Raw genomic sequence first — 13,899 nt, forward strand, 5'->3', positions numbered from 1 at the left:
GGTCAGACTGGCTGGAGTGAGACCCTACCTTGAGAAAAGAAAAACAAAACAAACTAACAAAAAAACCCAAAAAACATAGACCAAGGACCAGCTGGAGGCCTGAGAATGTGGCTAAGTGACCAAGAACTGGTCTAGTATGTGCAAGGTCCTGGGTCTGACAACTGAATGGGGGTGAATGTGGTCACCTCTGGGTGATGTCGACTTTTTATTATTCTTTTTTTGTTTTTTAACTATTTATTTATTTATATTTGTATTATATTTATATTGTGTGTGTTATGCATGTGTGCACATGCATATGGGTGTGCATGTGGAAGCCAGAGGTTGACTTCGGCGTCTTTCCCAGTCACTTCCTACCTCATTTACTGAGACAGGTCTCTCACTTAAACCCAGAGCTCTACTGACTGGTCAACATCGCCAGCTCTCCCCAGAGATACCCTGTCTCTGCCTCCAGAACGCTGGGATGACAGGTGAGCTGCCACACCCACCTGACATTTACATGGGTGCTGGGGATCCAGAGCCAGGTATTGTCTGTGCCTGTGAGTACTTTATCCACTGAGCTCTCTTCCCGGCTCAGTTTCACTGCCTGCTCTGCGGTCACAGTCAGGTACTGAGTACTATGCCAGTCACCTGCCAATCACGTCATTACCCTTCAGTCTGGGCATTCCCCTGTGTCTTCTTTGGACAACTAGGCAGACCAATGTCCTGTCAGATTCCCTGGGCTCCCTGGTGCCTGGGGGTCTCAGCTTTCTGCTGACCAGGTCTGGCGCCCACCTGTCCACCACCTTGTAACTGGACCTGCTGGTCTTCACCTGTCTTCTTCCCTCTGGCCAGTGCGGGTGAACTTCCTCTAGACTTTCCGAGGGGCGCTGTGACTATCATGGTACTTAGCAGAATTTGCATGGGGCAGAGGGAAGCCCTTGCCAAGATGGTCTTGTAAACACATTTGGAAATTCACTTTCACTTTCCCTATTTATGAAAAGTCTTCAAAAACTACCATTTCTCAGTAGATTCAATGCCAGGGCCCGTCCACAAGGCTGCTCTTTCTCTTGGCATCTCAGGTAGCTGTCCCAAAAGAGCGCTTAGCCACCACCACCCTCCCTGGGTACGCCCCGGAAGAACTCATTCTCTCAAGTTTGGAGATGCAAAGAAAACATTGGTGTGAGTCACTTCTGTCACTTTAAATTCTATGACATCATAGTGTATTCTACCTAACCCTAAATTATTAACCCAGACTTTATTAACTGTTGCCCAGCTCTGACCTGGACTGGCTCCAAACCAGCTCCCGTCTAGATTCCCTCAGTCTTTCTTCATGGGCCCGCTACCTCGGGAGGTCAGTTCTCCACATGTCTTCCAGAAGGGGAATCCTGAGCTCAGGCTTTCTGTGGGTCCCATGTGCCATACTCAGCAGGGACACCTGGGCTGCCAGGCCAGGGAGGTGTGAGCAGTGGGAACTCAGCTGGCGGGAGGGCAGCCTCTCTGGCACTGTACCTGGTCCAGACATTCAGAAGCTCGGGCAGTTGTGTCCACCCTGCTCCTCTGTATCCCAAAAGTCTTGCTTAATTTAAGAGTGTGAAAAGCATACAAGGTAATGGGAGCAAACAATCCTCCTAAAGTCCCAATTAACTAACTGAAGAAATATTCCTCTTTCCTGACCAGGCAGGAGCAAGGAGGTCTTCCCGGTCCTGCCGATGACTGCCTGGGTACAGTCAATAACGGGCTGAATGGGGAGGCCGGCGAGCCTTGCATGGATTTCCATGTTCCCTGTGATCTGTGGGGAGGACTCTAAGCATTCAGCTTAGAGAAACTGCCCAGCTACAAAGGGCTTTTCTTCCCATCACTGCGCTGTGCCCTTAAAGGCCCCTGAGCAGCTCCCAGGCCCATCAAAGTGTCTTCAACTATTTCTCCAATTTGCTTTCTGCTTTCAAGACATTAAAGAACACTTTCAAGTCTGGCCTCTAGCAGGAGTGTGTGAAAGCAGTCGCCAAAGTGCCATCCTTGCTAAGTTGACCGAAGGGATTGTGTGGAAAAGCTCCGTGTTTTCCTTTTCAGTCTGAAAGGGGTCAGGGGGATCTTGGTGCAGAGTGAGCGGCGGGTCCGTCCCCAAACCCGCTTTCATCATGGGCCCTTCCCCCACCTCCCCTGTTTGTGTTCCTGCCCTGTCTAAGGAGGCCCGGAATTTTTCTTTAGCTTTTGTTTGCTAAAGGGAAATTCAGGGCTTATGTAAAAATCAGCACCTAAGTCTGACATAGTTTCTCCAGCCCGCGAAGGAGCACACAGGCCCTCTGTGGGCGAGGTCAGCTTTCAGGCCCAGCCTTAATTGTTGCTCTTGTAATCCCAAGACATTGAATGCTTTTTTTTTTTTTTTTTTTTTTTTTTTTTATTGCAGACACGGCTGCAGAAGCGAGCCTTTTAACAAACTAAGTGCCCCACTAAGCTGCTCAGTGTTTTCATAAGACACCTCCAGGCAAGGCTGAGCGTCAGTTCCTGAAGCGCTTGGTGGCTTGTGGAAATCTGGCTTTGTGAAGCGCCTTGCTCTAGTGTGGGATTAGCCTCACAATAGAACACCTTCAATTTGGGGGACCCCAAGAGCACTGTCCAGCCGACAACCATGACACAGCAGTTAGGAAGGACAGCAGGCCCCAAGGCATGCATTCGGGTGAACACGAGCTCTGTGTTCTGGAATAGCAGGCTGGCCTGTAGCTCTATAAGGAAGGTCACCGCTGTCCACTGGTGATGCACACAGTGGCTGCCACCAGCCTTCGAAGGGGAACCAGGGAGGGTAGTCAGGTATCCACCCATCAAGGAGAAGGAACTGAGGTGCTGTATGAGAAGGAACTTTTTGATTAGGGCCGCAGTATGGTCTTGAGCACAAACCTAGGGGTGCTGTGTTGGAACTTGAGTGTATCTGGGTGTCTTCTGACATAAGATGGTGTCTTACTTTACATGGTGATGTCTGATGACGTTTCCTAATGTCTCATGGCGTCTAATGCCATCTCATGGTCTATGTTGGTGTCTCATTTTATCTCTTGGTATCTCTAGGTGTATCAAAGTACCTGTTGGCGTCTGGTGATATCTGAAGATGTCTCATATTGTGTGATGTCATCTCATGGTATCTGTTTGTGTCTTGTGGTAGCTAGTGGTGTCTCATTCTATCTCTTGATGCATGGTGCTATCTGTTGGTGTCAGATGAAGGTGTCTGTCATTCTCTGATGATATTTGATGGTGTCCGGTGCTGTGTGATGATGGTTGCTGGAGTCTCACAGCATCGGTTGGTGTCATATTGGTGTCACATGCTGGCTGTGTAGTACCTGACAGCACTGAAAGGATCCTGTTGCTTTGCTGGTGTGGTGGCTTGATCCAGGTGTCCCCCATAAACTCAGGTGTTCCGAATGAGGTTCCCAGCAGATGGAGATTTGGGAATTGGCACCTTCGGGAGACCATGTATGGTTATGTATTGTTATGGATGTTATATCCAGTTTCCCCTTGCCAGCGTTTGGCAAACTCTCCTGTTGCTAATTTCTACCCGATGTTGGCCAGGAGGGATGTCCACCCTCTGCTCATGCCATCATGTTCCCCTGCTGCTGTGGAGCTTCCCCTCCAGCCTGTAAGTCACAATAAACCTCCTTTTCCCCCAAGCTGCTCTTGGTTGCACAATTTCTACCAGCGATGCGAACCTGACTGCAACAGCTGGTGTCTCAAGGCCTGGGTAGGAATCTGATGGCACATTGTGGTTTCTGCTGGCACCTGTGGACACCTGGTGGTATTGTGGTGTCTGTGAATAGAGGCCACGGAGTTCAGCAGGGCTATGATGTGCAGCATTGAGCATGGGTGGAGGAGCATTGACCACGCACATCTCTTAGGAGGTTCTCAGACCTGCTTTTCTTCAGGAGTTTGATGTTTCAAATGTCTGTATAAACCAGCCTATGGTATTTGCTGTGACTGGCAGTTGTAGATGTGAGTGCTTACAGCGAAATATGCAGTCAATTCTGTATCAGAGGTCCTCGATGACAGGAGCATGAATGGCCCACAAGCAGGCCTGGCTTCTAATGCTGGCTGTGACATATTTCTGGTTGCTTAAACATGAAAAATTGTGTATGTGTATGTGTGTGTGTATGTGCATGTGTATGTATGGGTGCACATGGCACAGCACATATGGAGGTGAGAGAAGAACCTCAGGATGTTTGTCCTCAACTTTCATCTTTGTGAGAAAGGGACTCTGTAATTTTGCTACCGCATGCACTGCAGTCTAGCTGCGTGTGCTCCCGTCTAGCTGCGTGTGCTCCCGTCTAGCTGCGTGTGCTCCCGTCTAGCCGCGTGTGCTCCCGTCTAGTCGCGTGTGCTCCAGTCTAGCTGCGTGTGCTCCAGTCTAGCCGCGTGTGCTCCAGTCTAGCCGCGTGTGCTCCCGTCCAGCTGCGTGTGCTCCAGTCTAGCCGCGTGTGCTCCCGTCTAGTCGCGTGTGCTCCAGTCTAGCTGCGTGTGCTCCCGTCTAGCCGCGTGTGCTCCCGTCTAGCCGCGTGTGCTCCCGTCTGGCCGCGTGTGCTCCCGTCTGGCCGCGTGTGCTCCCGTCTGGCCGCGTGTGCTCCAGTCTGGCCGCGTGTGCTCCCGTCTGGCCGCGTGTGCTCCCGTCTGGCCGCGTGTGCTCCCGTCTGGCCGCGTGTGCTCCCGTCTGGCCGCGTGTGCTCCCGTCTGGCCGCGTGTGCTCCCGTCTGGCCGCGTGTGCTCCCGTCTGGCCGCGTGGGCTCCAGTCTGGCTGTGTGGGCTCCAGTCTAGCTGCGTGTGCTCCCGTCTAGCCGCGTGGGCTCCCGTCTAGCTGCGTGGGCTCCCGTCTAGCTGCGTGGGCTCCAGTCTAGCTGCGTGGGCTCCAGTCTAGCTGTGTGGGTTCCAGTCTGGCTGCATGCATCCCAGTCTAGCTACACATGCCGCAGTCTAGTGGCTTCCACATTCTCTTGGCTCTTCCTCATTTTGTAGGTGCATTGAGGTCACAGAAACATGTTCCCCTTTGTGTCTCACTTTGCATGGTGGCTGGGAGGTTGAGCCTGGCCTGGCAGGATTTAAAACAAACGCTTTTAGTTGCTGAGCAATCTTCCCAATTCCTGGAATACTTCCTTTTGAAGTGATTTCTTTCTTATTGGCTGGGAGAAATAAAAATGGAGAGGTTCCATCTTCCCTCATAATCTAGTTGGCAATAGAAACTGTAAACCACTGCACATCCAGTGGACAGTTGCATAATAATCTGAAAATGAGGAAAGAGACAGGCAGTGGTGCCCCTGGAGCCAAGTATGGTTGCTTCTGACTGAAGTGTATGGGCAATCCATTTGAAATGGGCCGTGGAGAGTGAACCATAAATGGCTCACAACAGTGCTAGTACTTGGGCCAAGAGGATCTGTCTGGAATTGACCCTTCCCCAGCCTCAAGTTTCCACACTGAGAAACTAACAGGCACTGTGCGTGTAAGGTCATCTGCAGTGGTCTGCTCAGGCAAGACTTCAGGAAAACACTGGGGCTAAATCAAATGATACTTTTGATTAGAAAACCTAAGCTTGGGAAGACTGGGAGGATTCTGTTGCCATTGTGGCTTAGCTTTAGTATAGATGGGTCCAGCTTACCACATGCAAAGGGCCACTGACCTTGGCTATACTGAGGTCACACTGTATTCTGAGTCACTATGTGTCATCTGTTTTCAAATAGCACATCTATCTGTTTTTCTGTCCATCTGTCTATCTATCATCTATCTATCTATCTATCTATCTATCTATCTATCTATCTATCTATCTATCTATCTATCTATCATGTATCATCTATTATCTATTTATCAATCAATCACCCATCTATCTCAGTTTGTAACATTCAAGGTTCTCTAGAGGAACAGAGCTGACAGGATGAGCGGGTTTTATAAAGGAGACTCGTTAGAGTGGCTTAGAGGACTCGGCTGGACAGGCAGTCCAACAAGCCATCTGCAGGCCTGAGCGCTGAAGAAGCCGTAGCTGCTCAGTCCATGAGCCTGGACGCCGCGGCAGTCCCAGTGTGGCACCGAAGGCCCGGAGCATTCCTGCGGAGCTGCGGGTCTCCGGGCCATGTTGAAAGGCTGAAGAAACTTGGTGCAATGCTCATAAAGGATGGCAGCCATGGGCTAGATACATGCACTAGTAAGGAGTGAAAGCAGGCAGGCAGAAGTTCTCTCAGAGATTCCTAACATATATATAGTCCACCTCCATGAGGACTGCTCCCCATGAGGGAAGGTCTGCTTCCTCCATCAATCCTTCCTGGAAACAGCCTCGTAGGTCATCCCAGAAGGTGCAGCTCTTACTGGTTCCTGATCTGATCAACTTGACAATGGAATTTAACCATCACATTATCTATATGAATTTAATTCAAAAATACAGCAATTTGCTTTACCCTGCAGGCCATTTATACTCCGATATTTTAAAGATCATGAAATAATTATGTAAGCCTGTAGGAACAAGAAAGACCTTTTTCCAGAGTTCTCTAAGTATTTTTTTGTGTTCACATGTTTGCCCCTAAGCTTGACAATCTGTGGCCCAGCCCTTAATCAAATGTTCCACGTTCCACTGGATGTTTACCGGCATAGCAATATGAACTTCGTGGCTCCGTTCTGGAAGCTCTGTTTTAATTGCACAGGAATCACTGGGGACACTCTGAGCATTATAATAAGCTAAAAGATGCTCACAACACTTATGGGATATAGAAGTTCAAGCACTTACAAGATACAAACTGGGTAACAAACAAATTAAACAGAATCTTACTCTCACCTTACTTATCACCTGAACTCAAGTCTCACTGGCAGAATCTCAGGCTCCAAACATGTTTCTATGATGAAAAAGAAATGCTCGAGATTACTTTAGGTAGGATAGGATATCTCTAACTTGGGAAAGTGGGCAGAACTTTGCAAGGTCTACTATGCAGGAAACAAGGAATGAGAAAGAAAGGAGCTGAAGCTGGTTGAAGTCTGGTGATCACTCAGGGTTGGGGCCAGACTATAAAGTTGGACACTCAAAACAACACAAGGCAGCTCCAGTCACATTACATGTGGCCATTTGATTTTCAGATGACAAGCTGAAGGCTACCATCATAAAGCAAGTGAATGAAAATCACCCGAAGCCGGAGCACTTCTGTACGATGTACTGTGCGAAGCTGGACATTCCACCTCTGCTTGGCCAAGCAGCGATTCCCAGCCTTGGAGGTGGTCAGCAGGAAGGAGAACAGCCACCGTCCATAAAATCAGTCAGGAAACAGAACACAATGTCATTCCCCTTAGAGATTTTTATTTTGTCTTACAAAATACAACTGTTTTCCAAAAGAATATGTTATTCATTGCTATACACTCATTGTGTGGTGATAGGTTTTATAAAGATTTTTTCACCCAGAAATATCATATACTTTGTCCTTATTCATCTCTCATACCTTCGCTTTCCCCACCTACTGTTGGTTCTTTCCTTCCCCAGATAGTCTTGTTTCTCATATCATATATGAACACATGTGTGCATACACACACACATGATTTTATGTATATATGTGTAAGTAAAATTTGAGAGAAAATGTGGTATTTACTTTTATGAGTCTGGCTTATCTTGCTTATATGACAAACCAAACAATCTAATTAATAAATGGAAAATGAAATTATTGAACAGTTTTCAGAAGATAAAGCACACATGGACAATAGGCATATGAAAAAATGTCTGGGAGTGTGGTGGAGGCTGGTGAGGTGGTTGAGTCAGTAAAATGTCTGCATGTACGTGTGAAGACCTGAGTTTGCATCCCCAGCACCCACATAAGTGTTGGATGAGTGTGGTGGGCAGGCTGTAATGCCAGTGCTTGGAAGGCAGAGACAGGACATCTCTGGTCAAGCAGCTAGATAGACTAGTTGAATCAGTGAGCTCTGGGCTCAGTTGGGATGCTGCCTCTGTCAACAAGGTGGACAGCTCTTGACAAGGACACCTAATGTCAACCTCTGGCCTACACATACATGTACACACGTGCACCCACATATATACAAACATGCCTATGTGCACAGACACAGCACACATAGAGAAAAAATATTCAGCATCCTTATAGCAACTCCTAAGATCATCCAGATGTCATTTATTTACTAGCCCTTCTCTCTCTGCCCAGCTAACCACCTTTTGACTCCTGGGTGGCATCACAGGCCATGTCTGGCTGTTGCAATGGCATCATGGTAGGCAGATGTCTATGTTTCAGCTTCCTTCCTAGGATGTACCTGGGAGTCCCTTTGCCTGTTTGCCATTCCTTCCCTGCCTCGTCCTGGGCTGTAGAAGTCACAGAGCTGTGCACTGTGTGCGTTGCTCTCCCAGCTTTCATCCTTTCAAATGTGTTTTATGAAGGGCGTACAGCAAAGTTTGTATTAAGGCAAACCCTCCCTTACTGTAGGAAACAATGCTTTTGGAGTTTCTCTTTGACACAGACAGGTACTTTGTCTCTGACACTTTTAAAAGGGCCTGCAAGATCAAAGACCTGTGTATAGCACCTGTTCCAACACTATCTCAATGGCTATTGACCCATTCTTTGAGATTTTTATTTTGTGCAGGTGTTTTCTTTTTCAGTGAGATTATAGCATTAAACCAAACAAAACCTGAGGTTTACACGTGCTCCAAGTTGGTCTTGATGTACATACATACACAGGTACATAACTTTTCATAGCAAGTTTCCAGAAATGTATGGGTTAAGTCCCCATCTGTTACCATGCTGAGTTATAAATGGTCTTTTGATAATCTTTTATTAACAGTAAACTGAATAACTCTAAGGGATTAGTGCAAAAAAGGAAACAAATATATTAAGAAATGTTTGTATCATATGAAAAAATGCACCCAGGCATTGACCACCATCCCCATTGACATTTGCTTTCACATAGCACCAAAGGAAAAAAAAAAGACAATTTAAACTTTAAGGTTTAAATTTCTTTTAACTCAGGGGTAAAAGTGGTACATATTATGGGGTATACATGATGTTATGATCCATATTTGAATTGTATCATGCTTATAAACAGATTAACATTAGTTTTCTCAGACACTGATCACTTCTTCTTGGTGAAAACATTCAAATCCTTTTTGAGAGCTTTTTTCTAATCCACAGACACCCCACTGTGCAGGAGCATGCCAGACCTCCATGCTTCCATCTAACCATAAATGAGTACTACTGGTCAACCTTCCCCCATCCCTGCCCCAACTCTCCCCAGTCTCTGACAACCCCTATTCCACTCTTATCTTCTGTGACAACAACTTTTTCAAGCTCCATATAGAGAGATTGTGCAGTGTTTGTTTTCCTGAGCCTGGCTTATTTTACTTAACACAATGATCCCCACTGCACAAATGATGGGGTCTTTTTCGTTTTTATGGATAAATATTTTTTGTGATAAACACAGACCATATTTTCTGTATCCACTCATGAGTTGATGGACATGTAGGCTATCTTCATTTGTTGGCTATAGTGAATTTTGTTATAATGAACTTAGGAATAAAAATCACTTAGGCATACTTATTTAATCTCTTTTGGCTATATACCCAATAATGAAATTGCTGATGCAAATGCTCTCACCTCACCCTAGTAAGAATAGATGTTATAAAATGACAGATGATAGCAAATTCTGGTGAGAATGTGGAGAACAGAAAGCCCTATGCTCCAATGATGAGTATGGAAATTAGTTCAGTCTTTAAGGGCGTGTTTGGTCATTCCTAAAAATGAAACAGCACATTTCAGAATGTTTCAAGGGTTTTTTACTAAAGAAAAAGTAAGCAGGTTAGCTACCACATAGCACCAGAACAGAGCACTATGTAAATATACCAATCCATGATCCAATATCAGGGCCAGAGCTAAGTTAGCACAGAAGAAAACTGTGAGCTTCCCACCAGTGTCCTGACGCCACATCGTTCTCCTCTGCTCTGGCCCTCTTGAGAACTTTTCACATGAGACTTTGGCCTTTGACTGCTTTTCCCGGCGTGTCAGTGTGCCAGTGTCTTTTGAGGAAGACCATGTGGGGGAGAGGGGTGGGTTCTAACTCTCCAGCTTTAAACTCACAGAACTTTCTGGAATGCAAAACTGCCGGATAGATGAGACACAAAACCAGTGCCTTGTGCAGCTCATGGGTGTCAATAAAGTTGTTGGAGGAGCCTTGGGCTGTCTTCCATGCTAGCTAGAAACCACCATGGATGTCCACATACAGTGTGTGCAGTCATGATTCATTTCCCGCTGTCATGATAGCCATTCTGCAACTTATCAGTGCTTCTGGGCCATTCCTCTGTGATAATCTCATAGCCCTCAGTCACAGGCCACTGCCAAGGGTCACCTGTTTCCATCTCCTCTTGCTCTCAGTAGGGATCTCAAGGGTGTGAGCTGTGTGGCCCTGTGGAAGTGGAGCTAGGTTTACTCAAAGTTCCTTCTCCATACAGTTCTGAGTGGCAGGGCCCAGCTAGACTGTGTGCTGTTTGGTACAGGTTCTTATGGTCTCTTGCAATTTTAGACTCAGAAGGTTCGAGCAGGGCATAAGCTGAGTTGTCACTCCAGTGTGAGTATCCTGGATTGTCACCCTCAAGCTATAAGTTAAAATATACCTTCCTTTTTAAAGTTGCTTCTGTCAAGTATTTTGTCACAGCAACAAGGAAGGAAACAAAGACACTTTCCTTTAGCTCAAAGGATTTGAACAACCAACTTACAAAGAAGTCAGCTTTCCATTTATATCCACTGGGAGTCAGGCCTGTTGGGGATAATGTAACATAGTGAGTGAGTGTCACAGTCAGCTTCATATTGCTGAGGTGAACCTCTAAACTAGACACAGTTTATGGGAAGAACAGGACTTCCTAAAGCTTACAGATTCAAGGGAAAGCTCCATGATGGTAAAAGAAGCTGGTTCCCTTTACCTATTCCAAGCAGAGAACAACCACCACCAGCACCGCGAGCAAGCTCACTCCAGGAACCACAGACAGAGCTCAAGCACTCTGCTTGCGTTTAGGCCGAAAATCAGATCTGCCCCCTCCCAATACACCTTAGGTCTGGGCCCCAGGATCCACCCATGGTACACGTCCTCTAACAAGGCAGCTAGAGATCTAATTACGAGCTTTAAGAAACTCCTAAATCTATTGGGGGAACACCATTCAAACTACCACAGTGACTACTAGCCACAATCTCCTGGGCAAACATGCTTCATGAAATCAACACTTGGAAAGATGCTATTTTTACTACATTATAGTAAGGGTCATGGCAGAAGGACTAGGAAATGTCAGAGGAGCCCAGAGAGAGCCTGCCCAAAGGCTATTTTTAGAATTCAGTAGGATTATAGTAGCAAGAATGTGAAATAGGAAGTTCTATCCTCAACACCATGGAAATGCTGACATGGTCATCTTGGCGTGGGTGAGAGTTCTGGGTGGGCATGTGAGAGTCCTGAGGAGAGTCCTCACATCCCATCAGAGGAGAACGTCAAGGACACACACATTCTAGAGAAGGAGGTCGTATTATTGCCCCACATCAACATCACAGCCCAGTGTCAGGAGAGAAGTAGATTCTATAGCTGCCCAAGACAGCTATTCTTTTCTTGCCCCACCAGTGATATTGCAAGGCTCAATAATTGGGAGGCAGGGATGTGTGGAATGCAAGCTGGGGCTGTAGTTTCTAGTAATCGGCTATGGACTGCACCAGGAGGTGAAGCTGCCCATGAACTATCGGCTGTGGGCTTCCCTCCAAGTAACCCAGGCATGTTGCATCCAGTCTAGATTCCTGCCTCAAGTATGGTGGTCACTCTGCACAGCCCCTGTGTATCACAAGCATCTCTGTGAATCACATACAAACACATGCCAAGAGCCAGTCTGACTGATGGATGGGCAGCAAGCATACTGTTGCAGTTCTCTTCTCATTGCTGGTCAAACACCTGACCAGAAGCAGCTTATGGGAGGAAGGGGTTTACTTGAGCCTTACAGATTCCAGGGGAAGCAACACCATCAGGCAGAAAAAGCTGGCTCACGTCATCATACATCTATAGCAGAGCGTGCAAGAGAATAGCCAGAGCTCAAGTTGGCTCAGAACACACCTTCTCCAGAAAGGTGCCACCAGCTGGAGACCAAGTATTCAGAACACAAGAGTTTATGGGGGCATCTGATTCATGCCACCACACTGTGCCCCAATTGGAGGAGGTGTGTTTTGAGACAGCTAGAGCCCTGGATGGACGTAGGATGAAGTGAGCCCCTTTCTTTTATCATGATGAAGGAAACTGTGAGGCTGAAATGGACCCTTTTATCCCATAAACTGCTTCTGGTCAGGTGTTTGGCTCAGCAACGAGAAGGTAACTACAACACATGCAGTGTGGAACCCTTTCGGGCTCTGAACAAGGCATGGCAAACAGGAGGGTCTGAGCACCTGTGTTGACTTTGTGGGGTGGACAGAAGAATTGTAATCCGAAGTTGACCACACAGTGGGAGTGGAGCAGGCACAAGGTAAGAAAAGGCCTGAGAGACTTCTCTAGTCTTCAGATGGGCTAACTAGTGAAGGATTTCCTCTTCCAATGTAAGTAGCAAATAGGGAGGCGGTGACTCTTTAAAGCAGTGAAATACTCAAGGAATCTGAAAATCAGGGAAAGAATGACACTACCAAGGCAAAACTGTCCAGGAACTGACCCCAAAGAAAGGAATATCTGTGGATGACCTGACAAAATATAAGACTCATACCTTAAGGAAGTTCAATGAGCTACAAGAGATATTAAAGATAGCCGAATGTGTTGCTACATTCTTGTAATCATGGCACTTGAGAGACTGAAACAGGAACATTGTAAGTTTAGGGATAACCTGGACTATATAGTAAATCTGAAGCTACCTTGGGCTATGAAGCAAACTTTGTCTCAACTTCCCCCATTTACCAGAATAAAAGGAAAGAGAGAGATCATGGGTAGATAAAATGAAATCAAGAAAGTGACACATGAACCAAACAAGAAAATTACTCTACAGAGGTCATGAACAAAAGAACTGAACAGAATTCTGGAACTTCAGCCTAAAATAAGGTGAGTGGAGATGCAGAGTACAGCTTCAGAAGCAGAGGCCACCTCACTTGACCATGTGCTGGCTGGACTCGTCTAGTCAGGGGGTAACAAAACAGAAAAAAAGAATGAAAATAGGCCACAGGCCTTGTGGGATAACATAAAGTAAACCAGTATACATATCTTGGGAATTCCAGAACAGGAACAAAGGAGTGATAGGGTAGAGTAAAAGATACAGGTAGATGAAGGAAGGGACAAAAACTTATTTAATGAAGTAATGGCTAAAAACTTCCTATTTCTTAGGATGGAATTAGCTATCTATGCATGGAAAGCTCATAAGCCCTCATAGAAACAGCTCAGGAGATTATGTCTTTATTGAAATTCAAAGATAAAGAAGAAATTATGAGAGCAGCAAGAAAAGAGACTTGTCATAGACAAGGGAACCTCTGTAAGATGATCAAAAGATTTTCAGCTGATAACATGTCAGCCAGAGAGAAGAAGGATAGAACAAAAGTATTAAAGGAAAGAAAGAGAGAGAGAAGAAATTCTTGCTAACCAAGAACACTTGCATGGCAAAACTGTCCTTCAGAAAGAGGGGAACGTTCCTAGAGAAGCAAAAGTTGAGGGAGTTACTATAGCTGCATAACACAAGAAATGTCTAAGAGAGTTCTTCAAGTTGATGGGAGAGGCTTTGCAGCACAAAGACATAGGATAGTGTAAAATATTTTTGGCACAGGTACATATATGATCAAGCACAGGATACTCTTTTTAGTAACGTGCATCAATTACTTTAGCCCTAGTATAAAAGCTGTAAGATAGAAATATCAAAATAAATATAATCACAATAATTTATTTATGAATACACAATGTAAGACACATAAGTTGAGACATCAATAACATAAAAGGTAT

Source organism: Jaculus jaculus, chromosome 10 (genome assembly GCF_020740685.1).
Source record: "Jaculus jaculus isolate mJacJac1 chromosome 10, mJacJac1.mat.Y.cur, whole genome shotgun sequence".
In the NCBI taxonomy this organism is placed as follows: Eukaryota; Metazoa; Chordata; class Mammalia; order Rodentia; family Dipodidae; genus Jaculus; species Jaculus jaculus.